This window comes from Topomyia yanbarensis, chromosome 3, assembly GCF_030247195.1.
Source record: "Topomyia yanbarensis strain Yona2022 chromosome 3, ASM3024719v1, whole genome shotgun sequence".
Taxonomy (NCBI): domain Eukaryota; kingdom Metazoa; phylum Arthropoda; class Insecta; order Diptera; family Culicidae; genus Topomyia; species Topomyia yanbarensis.
The window spans coordinates 180289187-180302694 of record NC_080672.1 but is presented as its reverse complement, the minus strand read 5'-3'; the positions used below and the strand labels follow the sequence as shown (position 1 = coordinate 180302694).

At 39.4% G+C, this 13508-nt stretch overlaps 1 protein-coding gene across 1 annotated transcript in view; it reads left to right on the top strand.

The window, feature by feature from the left end:
- Positions 1-4966: 4966 nt before the first annotated feature.
- Positions 4967-13508, top strand: part of LOC131692900 (prefoldin subunit 3) — a 42954-nt gene continuing 34412 nt past the window's right edge. Inside the window, exon 1 of the mRNA XM_058980274.1 lies at positions 4967-5163. The gene's annotated coding sequence lies outside the window, so the exon portion shown is untranslated. The remainder of the gene's footprint in view (positions 5164-13508) is intronic.

Genomic DNA, 13508 nt, shown 5'->3' with positions numbered 1-13508 from the left:
TTTGAATATTCCACGCTCTCGTTAGTACTGTTTCGGTTTCGCATACGTCGGGCCATGCCCCAAAGAGTGCTCATCGATGTTTCTCTTGTTAACCCGTCGACAAACCGGCGCCAGTAACTGCGTCTCTTAGCTTTCATTAAATTTTTCATTCGCTTTTCTAATATCGCGTACACTCGATAACTAGCAACTAACCCGTCGTTCCGGAAGGTTTTATACGCGGCAGCTTTCTCCGCGTACACGTTTGAGCACTCTTTGTCCCACCACGGGTTGGGAGAACGTTTTTGGGTGTGCATGTCGGGTACTCGTTTCGTCTGAGTTTGAATCGCGCTATCGAGAATAGAGTTGGACAAAAACTTATATTCTTCCTCCGGGGGAAGCACCTGTGTTGAATCGATAGTTTTGGATATCGCAGCAGCGTAGCTCTTCCAATCAATGTTTCGTGTGAGGTCATAGGGAACATTGATTGGTGCCGATGGTCTTGAACCAGTGGTGATTGCAATTACAATTGGTAAGTGGTCACCGTAGTGATGTCGAGCATAAAGATATGTCCAGTACACTTGCTTGCGCAGGTGGTCTAGGGATCCGTGTCATTTCCCCTGTGTTCAGAATTGTCATATTGAAGTTGTCACAAAGGTCTTGAATTGTCGAAGATCGATTATCGTCGTATAGACAGCCCCACCCCGTACCGTGAGAGTTAAAGTCTCCAAGAAGCAGGAGGGGCGAGGGAAGGTGTTCAATCACGTTGGAGAATCTTCGATATCCCATCATGGCCCTAGGAGGAATGTAAATAGAAGCAATGCAAAGATCTTTGCCTTTGATTGTTGTTTGACAAGCGACAACTTCAATGCCTGGCGTCGAAGGGAGGTTGATTCGATTGAAGGAGTAGCACCCTAAAAGTATCCCCCCATATGAGTCTTCTCGATCCAAGCGGATAATGTTAAAATCGTGGAAGTTGAGGTTTATATTAGAAGTTAGCCATGTTTCACATAGGGAAAATGCATCACAATGATTGTAATTTAGCAAGTGTTTAAATGAATCAATTTTGGGGATAATACTTCTGCAGTTCCACTGTAAAACAGTGATCAGATCCCTGATTCCGTCTAATAAGTTAGCCATCGAAGGATATGATCGCTGTAAGGAGGGGCCATTGTTCAGTCAACTGTTTTAAAAATGTTCTTACTGTTGGTAGAATAGCAACCAGCAAGCTTTTCATAGGATCGGTAATGTTGAAAGCTGTGAATATCCAGTCCACAATGTCAGAAAATTTAAGGAATCCCGTTTTAGGGTGAGTTTCTGACTGTAAAATTGGAGCACTTGGGATTTTTGGTGCCCCGGGGAGTGCTGGGAACTCCTGGTTGTATCTCAATTTCCCAAAACCAGGAGGTATTATCTTCGGATTTGTACCAGCACTTCCATTTGATGAATTATTTTTATTTTGTACCCTTGTTTGGGACAACCTAGGACCCTTACGAGGAAGTTCAGGTGAGTTTTGATTAGGTCTTTTCCTAGAGTTTCCAAGCGGAGCCAAAGAATGCCCCTCGCAAGGGTCGTTAGAGGCGTTATCGTCAGTTGGCAAGAGAGCGAATGGGTTTTCGGAGATAAGTGGAACAGCTCTTTTAAGCATTTCTGCGTAAGAGCGTCTGGAGCGATCTTTGGCGGATCGCTTCAGTTTATCCGCGCGAAGTTTGTACGTTGGGCATGTCAAAAGTGCATGCGGATTCTCCCCACAGTAAACACACTTCTCAGCGGGCCTACTGCAAGTATCATCCGCATGGCGTTCCCCACATTTACCGCACCGTTGCTTGTTGCTACAGTAGGTGGCCGTGTGACCTAGCTGCTTGCAATTGGAACAATTCATGACCCGCGGTACAAACAGGCGTACAGGTAGACGAGCTCCTCCCACTTCAACGTAGCTTGGAAGTGAAGATCCGGCGAAGGTTACGCGAAACGAGTCTGATGGATAGTAATTACCATCTTCGATGGACTTTGAGTGCAATTGCTTGCACTCCAAAATCTTAACTGATTGAAGGTTAGGGTCCTTAAAGCGGCCAGCCCCATCATTCATCAGATCATCGACAGTTAGACCCGCATCACTTACCACACCGTCGATCTCCACATCACGAGAAGGGATGTAGACGCAATACTCCAGCGTAAAGAGGCTATTGCTAACGATATCATTGACCTGTTTCAAGTCAGTAACGACTACGCGCAGTTTATCTGACTGAACCTTTTTAATCTCGGTTACGGCCGAGTAACGTTTTGTCAGCTCCCGTGCAACAGTTATGCTGTTTAACGGTTTATTTTTGGGCCGAAAACATACCACCCAAGGACCAGCGGATCCATCCTGGTAAACCTTGACTCGGGGGGGGGGGCTGTGAGACATTGGGGGAAAGTGGGGGAAGTGGATCGACCATAACATTATCTGTCTCCGAATCAGATATACGTTCCTCTTCCCCATAAGATTCGTATTCGGAGGGTGATCCTTCTGTTTGTTCCATTTTGTTGCGGGAGCAACACGCTCGACCGCATTGTTTAACTTAAATCAAAATAAAAAAAATCTAAAGCAATAAAAAGAAGAAAAACGATAAGAAAAGTAAAACACGAAACACTTCACCAGTTGGTTCCTGGCGAGCTGGTAGGTGAATTGATCCTTCGTTTGTTTTATCCGTCCGATATAGCTCGTCTAAACAAAGCCGTCTTTCAGGCAAGAAAACTGTTTAGTAACGCACTTCACTGCACTACCTTCACCGATATCGCAGGTAATAATTATCACTCGCGGGACTGTTTATTACTAATGCTTTACTGCAGCCTCTGCCACAGCAAGCACCTTCGTACTACCGAAAAAGCTAAACCACACCGGAGAGAACAAAAAGCACTTGTTTCCCGGTGCAAAGTTGGGTTACGAATGAGATAAATACTTTAGCAAAGTTATAGAGAAACTCGTAACAAACATTTTACCCGAAGACTTCAACTCTCTATCTTTTAAGGTTTTTGAGATATGGGACATTATTTGTAAAAGGCCCCTTAAAACAGTTTTTTCATCATAAGTTTTCTTCTAGATTTTTTCCATTATATAAATGTTCTAGAATATTGTTTGGACTATTAAACTGCATTACTTTGCCGAAGACGGAAACTTGCTATTGCTAGCATGTGTGGAGATATTCACGTTTTTTGATTGAAAATAGCTCTTTTTCCAATGCCGATAACTTTTAAACGGGCAAAAACTGGCAAACCACTTTGTAAACAAATTAAAGTACAAGAAAAGCACAACAAATGCTGGAAAAATCAGATCTCCCCAAGGCGGCCCTCTATGGAAATACTAGAGCCTAAGTTTATCCATACTAGAGCTGTTCCGGCATTAAATACATCACCTTATATTACTGTTACTTTTTTATTTCGATTATAGATGTTTTAACCTTAAGGTCATTCGCCTCTTCGGGTTAGAAAAATCTCTTATGAAAAATTTCTAACCCTATGTGCGGGGTCGGGACTCGAACCCAGGTGCGCTGCGTACAAGGCAATCCATTTACCAACTACGCTACACCCATCCCCTACTGTTAGTTCTGAAATAAAGGGTTAAAGTAGTAATAATTATCCTTTCTTACTTTTGTAAGCACGTCTTGAGTAAATACCCAAGCAACCAAAAGTTGATATTAAGGAACTACATAAGCTTCTCGTTTTAAGTAATTTTGCAATACGTTTTATGTTCTAATAGCGGGTTAAGCAGTTCTATTAAAGCTTGAGCAGCTTGAAAGTTCGCTAAGAACTTTTTGTGAATTTTAAAGTGTGCTTTTTACGTATTATCCGAACTTCTGTTTGCTTGGGTCAAAAGTTACAGTTGTTCAAAAACTCAATGCATACGCCTGACACCGGAAACTGACAACTCCCTTGCGCCTACTTCATAACAATGGCGCAAGTGCAACCAAACGGCGAGTAATCAATTGCATTTGATGACGGGATGAGACAAACTTCAGCTCAAGTATTTCCATAGAGGGCCGCCTTGGGGAGATCTGATTTTTCCAGCATTTGTTGTGCTTTTCTTGTACTTTAATTTGTTTGCAAAGTGGTTTGCCAGTTTTTGCCCGTTTAAAAGTTATCGGCATTGGAAAAAGAGCTATTTTCAATCAAAAAACGTGAATATCTCCACACATGCTAGCGATAGCAAGTTTCCGTCTTCGGCAAACTAATGCAGTTTAATAGTCCAAACAATATTCTAGAACATTTATATAATGGAAAAAATCTAGAAGAAAACTTATGATGAAAAAACTGTTTTTAAGGGGCCTTTTACAAATAATGTCCCATATCTCAAAAACCTTAAAAGATAGAGAGTTGAAGTCTTCGGGTAAAATGTTTGTAACGAGTTTCTCTACAACTTTGCTAAAGTAAGTATTTGTCTATCTGAATTATTGGAGAATATAAATTCCGTATGTCACTATTAGGGGGATTAATCATTAATCTGATAAGACAGAAAGAAGGGGAGTTCTACTCCAAGAAACTTTCTCAAAGACACCATATTGCTAAAATCAACCGTTTTGACGCAATCTAAAAAAACCCCTTTTTTGCTTTTTGGGACCACTGTGCATCGGCCTGATTATCGGGCCGATTGAGCTCTACAAAATTTACTGGGTGTGTGTGTGAGTAAGCATACTCCCAGTTAAGTTCAGCCGGAAATGAACCAGAATTCTGGTTGGTTCCAGTTCGTATTCGGGCTCCAGTGACACAACCGATTCTAGTTAGAATCGGTTGTGTCACTGGAGCCGGAAGACGAGCTAGAATCAGCTAGAATTCCATTTCATTTCCGGCTGAACTTAACTGTGTCACTGGAGCCGGAATACGAGCTAGAATCAGCCAGAATTCCAGTTAATTTCCGGCTGAACTTAACTGGGCTCTTGCTTTTTGTTTTGACATCTGTCAGTTAAATTATAATAATTATAATTATTATAGGTTTGTTCCAGTACCAGGAGAAACTGGAAGTACTCCGGAGCAAACAGGGAGAAAATCGTTCCTGTATTATCTTTTCTTTTTCTTCTTCTGGTAGCAAATCGGAGTGAAAAGGAGCAAGAATTTTTTGCTCCGGAGCAACAGGGAGTGACTTCCGTGTACTGGAACAAACCTTATGCACCGCAGAAAATATAGTTTGCTCGTAGGTGTTTAAATTGCAAAGTGTGATACTAGCGTGAAGTTAGGCACCAAGAATTCAGGCACTAAAATTTTGCGCCACCTACATTTGAAAAAAGGAACTGTTTCAGGCACCAAAATTTTGCGCCACCTACATGTGAAAAAACGAACTCATACAGGCACTAAAATTTTGCGCCACCTACATGTGAAAAAACGAACTGATTCAGGCACCAAAATTTAGTGCCACCTACATTTGAAAAAACGAACATGCAGGCACCAAAATTTCTCTTGACAAGTCGAACTCCAGCGTAATTTTTAGAAACAGCGAAACTCGCATTCGATCCAAACAGAAAAAGACGCTAACTTTTTTGAAGTTTATATTTAAATGTTATTTAAAAACTATATCGATTTTTAAATGAATTATGCAGGCAAAATGTTCACCAAAGGTGACTTTTTATTAAACGAAACGAACATTCACGATCAAAGTATTCAAAAGAGCGCTAAAAATTAAAAATAAAATTACGATGTTATTAGTATCACCCTGACGGTTTCGTACTTTTTGGGGTTCCCGTTTCCAAAAATACTGCTGAGATATTCTCCCAGTTTTTAAATGCGAACAACTTCCGTTGTACTGAACAAAATCGCGATAGTTTTGCAATATTCTTGGGGTTTGAACATTCTGTTGAGCATTAAGTGCCAGGTGGTCAAGATTACACATATTGGTCCAAAATCAAAAATGTTGAAAAAGTTGTTCTAAAGTGCCATTTGCGCGGATTTCTCACTATGTCTATCTTGTGACTGACACTAAGGGCTATCATTTGACCAAGTTTGAGCCCTTTTCTGTGGGGTTTGAAAATTCTGTTGAGCATTAAGTGCCAGGTGGTCAAGATTACACATATTGGTCCAAAATCAAAAATGTTGAAAAAGTTGTTCTAAAGTGCCATTTGCGCGGATTTTTCACTATGTCTATCTTGTGACTGACACTAAGGGCTATCATTTGACCAAGTTTGAGCCCTTTTCTGTGGGGTTTGAAAATTCTGTTGAGTATTGAGTGCCAGGTGGTCAATATTACACATATTGGTCCAAAATCAAAAATGTTGAAAAAGTTGTTCTAAAGTGCCATTTGCGCGGATTTCTCACTATGTCTATCTTGTGACTGACACTAAGGGCTATCATTTGACCTAGTTTGATCCATTTTCTGTGGGGTTTGAAAATTCTGTTGAGGTTTAATTGCCAGGTGGTCAAGATTACACATATTGGTCCAAAATCAAAAATGTTGGAAAAGTTGTTCTAAAGTGCCATTTGCGCGGATTTCTCACTATGTCTATCTTGTGACTGACACTAAGGGCTATCATTTGACCAAGTTTGAGCCCTTTTCTGTGGGGTTTGAAAATTCTGTTGAGTATTAAGTGCCAGGTGGTCAATATTACACATATTGGTCCAAAATCAAAAATGTTGAAAAAGTTGTTCTAAAGTGCCATTTGCGCGGATTTCTCACTATGTCTATCTTGTGACTGACACTAAGGGCTATCATTTGACCAAGTTTGAGCCCTTTTCTGTGGAGTTTGAAAATTCTGTTGAGTATTAAGTGCCAGGTGGTCAATATTACACATATTGGTCCAAAATCAAAAATGTTGAAAAAGTTGTTCTAAAGTGCCATTTGCGCGGATTTTTCACTATGTCTATCTTGTGACTGACACTAAGGGCTATCATTTGACCAAGTTTGAGCCCTTTTCTGTGGGGTTTGAAAATTCTGTTGAGCATTAAGTGCCAGGTGGTCAATATTACACATATTGGTCCAAAATCAAAAATGTTGAAAAAGTTGTTCTAAAGTGCCATTTGCGCGGATTTCTCACTATGTCTATCTTGTGACTGACACTAAGGGCTATCATTTGACCTAGTTTGATCCATTTTCTGTGGGGTTTGAAAATTCTGTTGAGCATTAAGTGCCATGTGGTCAATATTACACATATTGGTCCAAAATCAAAAATGTTGAAAAAGTTGTTCTAAAGTGCCATTTGCGCGGATTTCTCACTATGTCTATCTTGTGACTGACACTAAGGGCTATCATTTGACCAAGTTTGAGCCCTTTTCTGTGGGGTTTGAAAATTCTGTTGAGTATTAAGTGCCAGGTGGTCAATATTACACATATTGGTCCAAAATCAAAAATGTTGAAAAAGTTGTTCTAAAGTGCCATTTGCGCGGATTTCTCACTATGTCTATCTTGTGACTGACACTAAGGGCTATCATTTGACCAAGTTTGAGCCCTTTTCTGTGGAGTTTGAAAATTCTGTTGAGTATTAAGTGCCAGGTGGTCAATATTACACATATTGGTCCAAAATCAAAAATGTTGAAAAAGTTGTTCTAAAGTGCCATTTGCGCGGATTTCTCACTATGTCTATCTTGTGACTGACACTAAGGGCTATCATTTGACCAAGTTTGAGCCCTTTTCTGTGGGGTTTGAAAATTCTGTTGAGCATTAAGTGCCAGGTGGTCAATATTACACATATTGGTCCAAAATCAAAAATGTTGAAAAAGTTGTTCTAAAGTGCCATTTGCGCGGATTTCTCACTATGTCTATCTTGTGACTGACACTAAGGGCTATCATTTGACCAAGTTTGAGCCCTTTTCTGTGGGGTTTGAAAATTCTGTTGAGCATTAAGTGCCAGGTGGTCAAGATTACACATATTGGTCCAAAATCAAAAATGTTGAAAAAGTTGTTCTAAAGTGCCATTTGCGCGGATTTTTCACTATGTCTATCTTGTGACTGACACTAAGGGCTATCATTTGACCAAGTTTGAGCCCTTTTCTGTGGGGTTTGAAAATTCTGTTGAGTATTGAGTGCCAGGTGGTCAATATTACACATATTGGTCCAAAATCAAAAATGTTGAAAAAGTTGTTCTAAAGTGCCATTTGCGCGGATTTCTCACTATGTCTATCTTGTGACTGACACTAAGGGCTATCATTTGACCTAGTTTGATCCATTTTCTGTGGGGTTTGAATATTCTGTTGAGGTTTAATTGCCAGGTGGTCAAGATTACACATATTGGTCCAAAATCAAAAATGTTGGAAAAGTTGTTCTAAAGTGCCATTTGCGCGGATTTCTCACTATGTCTATCTTGTGACTGACACTAAGGGCTATCATTTGACCAAGTTTGAGCCCTTTTCTGTGGGGTTTGAAAATTCTGTTGAGTATTAAGTGCCAGGTGGTCAATATTACACATATTGGTCCAAAATCAAAAATGTTGAAAAAGTTGTTCTAAAGTGCCATTTGCGCGGATTTCTCACTATGTCTATCTTGTGACTGACACTAAGGGCTATCATTTGACCAAGTTTGAGCCCTTTTCTGTGGAGTTTGAAAATTCTGTTGAGTATTAAGTGCCAGGTGGTCAATATTACACATATTGGTCCAAAATCAAAAATGTTGAAAAAGTTGTTCTAAAGTGCCATTTGCGCGGATTTCTCACTATGTCTATCTTGTGACTGACACTAAGGGCTATCATTTGACCAAGTTTGAGCCCTTTTCTGTGGGGTTTGAAAATTCTGTTGAGTATTAAGTGCCAGGTGGTCAATATTACACATATTGGTCCAAAATCAAAAATGTTGAAAAAGTTGTTCTAAAGTGCCATTTGCGCGGATTTCTCACTATGTCTATCTTGTGACTGACACTAAGGGCTATCATTTGACCAAGTTTGAGCCCTTTTCTGTGGGGTTTGAAAATTCTGTTGAGCATTAAGTGCCAGGTGGTCAAGATTACACATATTGGTCCAAAATCAAAAATGTTGAAAAAGTTGTTCTAAAGTGCCATTTGCGCGGATTTTTCACTATGTCTATCTTGTGACTGACACTAAGGGCTATCATTTGACCAAGTTTGAGCCCTTTTCTGTGGGGTTTGAAAATTCTGTTGAGTATTGAGTGCCAGGTGGTCAATATTACACATATTGGTCCAAAATCAAAAATGTTGAAAAAGTTGTTCTAAAGTGCCATTTGCGCGGATTTCTCACTATGTCTATCTTGTGACTGACACTAAGGGCTATCATTTGACCTAGTTTGATCCATTTTCTGTGGGGTTTGAATATTCTGTTGAGGTTTAATTGCCAGGTGGTCAAGATTACACATATTGGTCCAAAATCAAAAATGTTGGAAAAGTTGTTCTAAAGTGCCATTTGCGCGGATTTCTCACTATGTCTATCTTGTGACTGACACTAAGGGCTATCATTTGACCAAGTTTGAGCCCTTTTCTGTGGGGTTTGAAAATTCTGTTGAGTATTAAGTGCCAGGTGGTCAATATTACACATATTGGTCCAAAATCAAAAATGTTGAAAAAGTTGTTCTAAAGTGCCATTTGCGCGGATTTCTCACTATGTCTATCTTGTGACTGACACTAAGGGCTATCATTTGACCAAGTTTGAGCCCTTTTCTGTGGAGTTTGAAAATTCTGTTGAGTATTAAGTGCCAGGTGGTCAATATTACACATATTGGTCCAAAATCAAAAATGTTGAAAAAGTTGTTCTAAAGTGCCATTTGCGCGGATTTCTCACTATGTCTATCTTGTGACTGACACTAAGGGCTATCATTTGACCAAGTTTGAGCCCTTTTCTGTGGGGTTTGAAAATTCTGTTGAGTATTAAGTGCCAGGTGGTCAATATTACACATATTGGTCCAAAATCAAAAATGTTGAAAAAGTTGTTCTAAAGTGCCATTTGCGCGGATTTCTCACTATGTCTATCTTGTGACTGACACTAAGGGCTATCATTTGACCAAGTTTGAGCCCTTTTCTGTGGGGTTTGAAAATTCTGTTGAGTATTAAGTGCCAGGTGGTCAATATTACACATATTGGTCCAAAATCAAACATGTTGAAAAAGTTGTTCTAAAGTGCCATTTGCGCGGATTTCTCACTATGTCTATCTTGTGACTGACACTAAGGGCTATCATTTGACCAAGTTTGAGCCCTTTTCTGTGGGGTTTGAAAATACTGTTGAGCATTAAGTGCCAGGTGGTCAAGATTACACATATTGGTCCAAAATCAAAAATGTTGAAAAAGTTGTTCTAAAGTGCCATTTGCGCGGATTTTTCACTATGTCTATCTTGTGACTGACACTAAGGGCTATCATTTGACCAAGTTTGAGCCCTTTTCTGTGGGGTTTGAAAATTCTGTTGAGCATTAAGTGCCAGGTGGTCAAGATTACACATATTGGTCCAAAATCAAAAATGTTGAAAAAGTTGTTCTAAAGTGCCATTTGCGCGGATTTCTCACTATGTTTATCTTGTGACTGACACTAAGGGCTATCATTTGACCAAGTTTGAGCCCTTTTCTGTGGGGTTTGAAAATTCTGTTGAGCATTAAGTGCCAGGTGGTCAAGATTACACATATTGGTCCAAAATCAAAAATATTGAAAAAGTTGTTCTAAAGTGCCATTTGCGCGGATTTCTCACTATGTCTATCTTGTGACTGACACTAAGGGCTATCATTTGACCAAGTTTGAGCCCTTTTCTGTGGGGTTTGAAAATTCTGTTGAGCATTAAGTGCCAGGTGGTCAAGATTACACATATTGGTCCAAAATCAAAAATGTTGAAAAAGTTGTTCTAAAGTGCCATTTGCGCGGATTTCTCACTATGTCTATCTTGTGACTGGCACTAAGGGCTATCATTTGACCAAGTTTGAGCCCTTTTCTGTGGGGTTTGAAAATTCTGTTGAGTGTTAATTGCCAGGTGGTCAATATTACACATATTGGTCCAAAATCAAAAATGTTGAAAAAGTTGTTCTAAAGTGCCATTTGCGCGGATTTCTCACTATGTCTATCTTGTGACTGACACTAAGGGCTATCATTTGACCAAGTTTGAGCCCTTTTCTGTGGGGTTTGAAAATTCTGTTGAGCATTAAGTGCCAGGTGGTCAATATTACACATATTGGTCCAAAATCAAAAATGTTGAAAAAGTTGTTCTAAAGAGCCATTTGCGCGGATTTCTCACTATGTCTATCTTGTGACTGACACTAAGGGCTATCATTTGACCAAGTTTGAGCCCTTTTCTGTGGGGTTTGAAAATTCTGTTGAGTATTAATTGCCAGGTGGTCAATATTACACATATTGGTCCAAAATCAAAAATGTTGAAAAAGTTGTTCTAAAGTGCCATTTGCGCGGATTTCTCACTATGTCTATCTTGTGACTGACACTAAGGGCTATCATTTGACCAAGTTTGAGCCCTTTTCTGTGGGGTTTGAAAATTCTGTTGAGCATTAAGTGCCAGGTGGTCAATATTACACATATTAGTCCAAAATCAAAAATGTTGAAAAAGTTGTTCTAAAGAGCCATTTGCGCGGATTTCTCACTATGTCTATCTTGTGACTGGCACTAAGGGCTATCATTTGACCAAGTTTGAGCCCTTTTCTGTGGGGTTTGAAAATTCTGTTGAGTGTTAATTGCCAGGTGGTCAATATTACACATATTGGTCCAAAATCAAAAATGTTGAAAAAGTTGTTCTAAAGTGCCATTTGCGCGGATTTCTCACTATGTCTATCTTGTGACTGACACTAAGGGCTATCATTTGACCAAGTTTGAGCCCTTTTCTGTGGGGTTTGAAAATTCTGTTGAGCATTAAGTGCCAGGTGGTCAATATTACACATATTGGTCCAAAATCAAAAATGTTGAAAAAGTTGTTCTAAAGAGCCATTTGCGCGGATTTCTCACTATGTCTATCTTGTGACTGACACTAAGGGCTATCATTTGACCAAGTTTGAGCCCTTTTCTGTGGGGTTTGAAAATTCTGTTGAGTATTAATTGCCAGGTGGTCAATATTACACATATTGGTCCAAAATCAAAAATGTTGAAAAAGTTGTTCTAAAGTGCCATTTGCGCGGATTTCTCACTATGTCTATCTTGTGACTGACACTAAGGGCTATCATTTGACCAAGTTTGAGCCCTTTTCTGTGGGGTTTGAAAATTCTGTTGAGTATTAAGTGCCAGGTGGTCAATATTACACATATTGGTCCAAAATCAAAAATGTTGAAAAAGTTGTTCTAAAGTGCCATTTGCGCGGATTTCTCACTATGTCTATCTTGTGACTGACACTAAGGGCTATCATTTGACCAAGTTTGAGCCCTTTTCTGTGGGGTTTGAAAATTCTGTTGAGCATTAAGTGCCAGGTGGTCAATATTACACATATTGGTCCAAAATCAAAAATGTTGAAAAAGTTGTTCTAAAGAGCCATTTGCGCGGATTTCTCACTATGTCTATCTTGTGACTGACACTAAGGGCTATCATTTGACCAAGTTTGAGCCCTTTTCTGTGGGGTTTGAAAATTCTGTTGAGTATTAATTGCCAGGTGGTCAATATTACACATATTGGTCCAAAATCAAAAATGTTGAAAAAGTTGTTCTAAAGTGCCATTTGCGCGGATTTCTCACTATGTCTATCTTGTGACTGACACTAAGGGCTATCATTTGACCAAGTTTGAGCCCTTTTCTGTGGGGTTTGAAAATTCTGTTGAGTATTAAGTGCCAGGTGGTCAATATTACACATATTGGTCCAAAATCAAAAATGTTGAAAAAGTTGTTCTAAAGTGCCATTTGCGCGGATTTCTCACTATGTCTATCTTGTGACTGACACTAAGGGCTATCATTTGACCAAGTTTGAGCCCTTTTCTGTGGGGTTTGAAAATTCTGTTGAGTATTAAGTGCCAGGTGGTCAATATTACACATATTGGTCCAAAATCAACAATGTTGAAAAAGTTCTTCTAAAGAGCCATTTGCGCGGATTTCTCACTATGTCTATCTTGTGACTGACACTAAGGGCTATCATTTGACCAAGTTTGAGCCCTTTTCTGTGGGGTTTGAAAATTCTGTTGAGTATTAATTGCCAGCTGGTCAATATTACACATATTGGTCCAAAATCAAAAATGTTGAAAAAGTTGTTCTAAAGTGCCATTTGCGCGGATTTCTCACTATGTCTATCTTGTGACTGACACTAAGGGCTATCATTTGACCAAGTTTGAGCCCTTTTCTGTGGGGTTTGAAAATTCTGTTGAGCATTAAGTGCCAGGTGGTCAAGATTACACATATTGGTCCAAAATCAAAAATGTTGAAAAAGTTGTTCTAAAGAGCCATTTGCGCGGATTTCTCACTATGTCTATCTTGTGACTGACACTAAGGGCTATCATTTGACCAAGTTTGAGCCCTTTTCTGTGGGGTTTGAAAATTCTGTTGAGTATTAAGTGCCAGGTGGTCAATATTACACATATTGGTCCAAAATCAAAAATGTTGAAAAAGTTGTTCTAAAGTGCCATCTGCGTGCATTTCTTACTACGTCTTTGATGTGTCGGGCTTATATCCTTTTTAGTTTAAAATATCGTAGCATTTTAGTGTAGCAAGCAAAACGGATTTTACAGGTTTA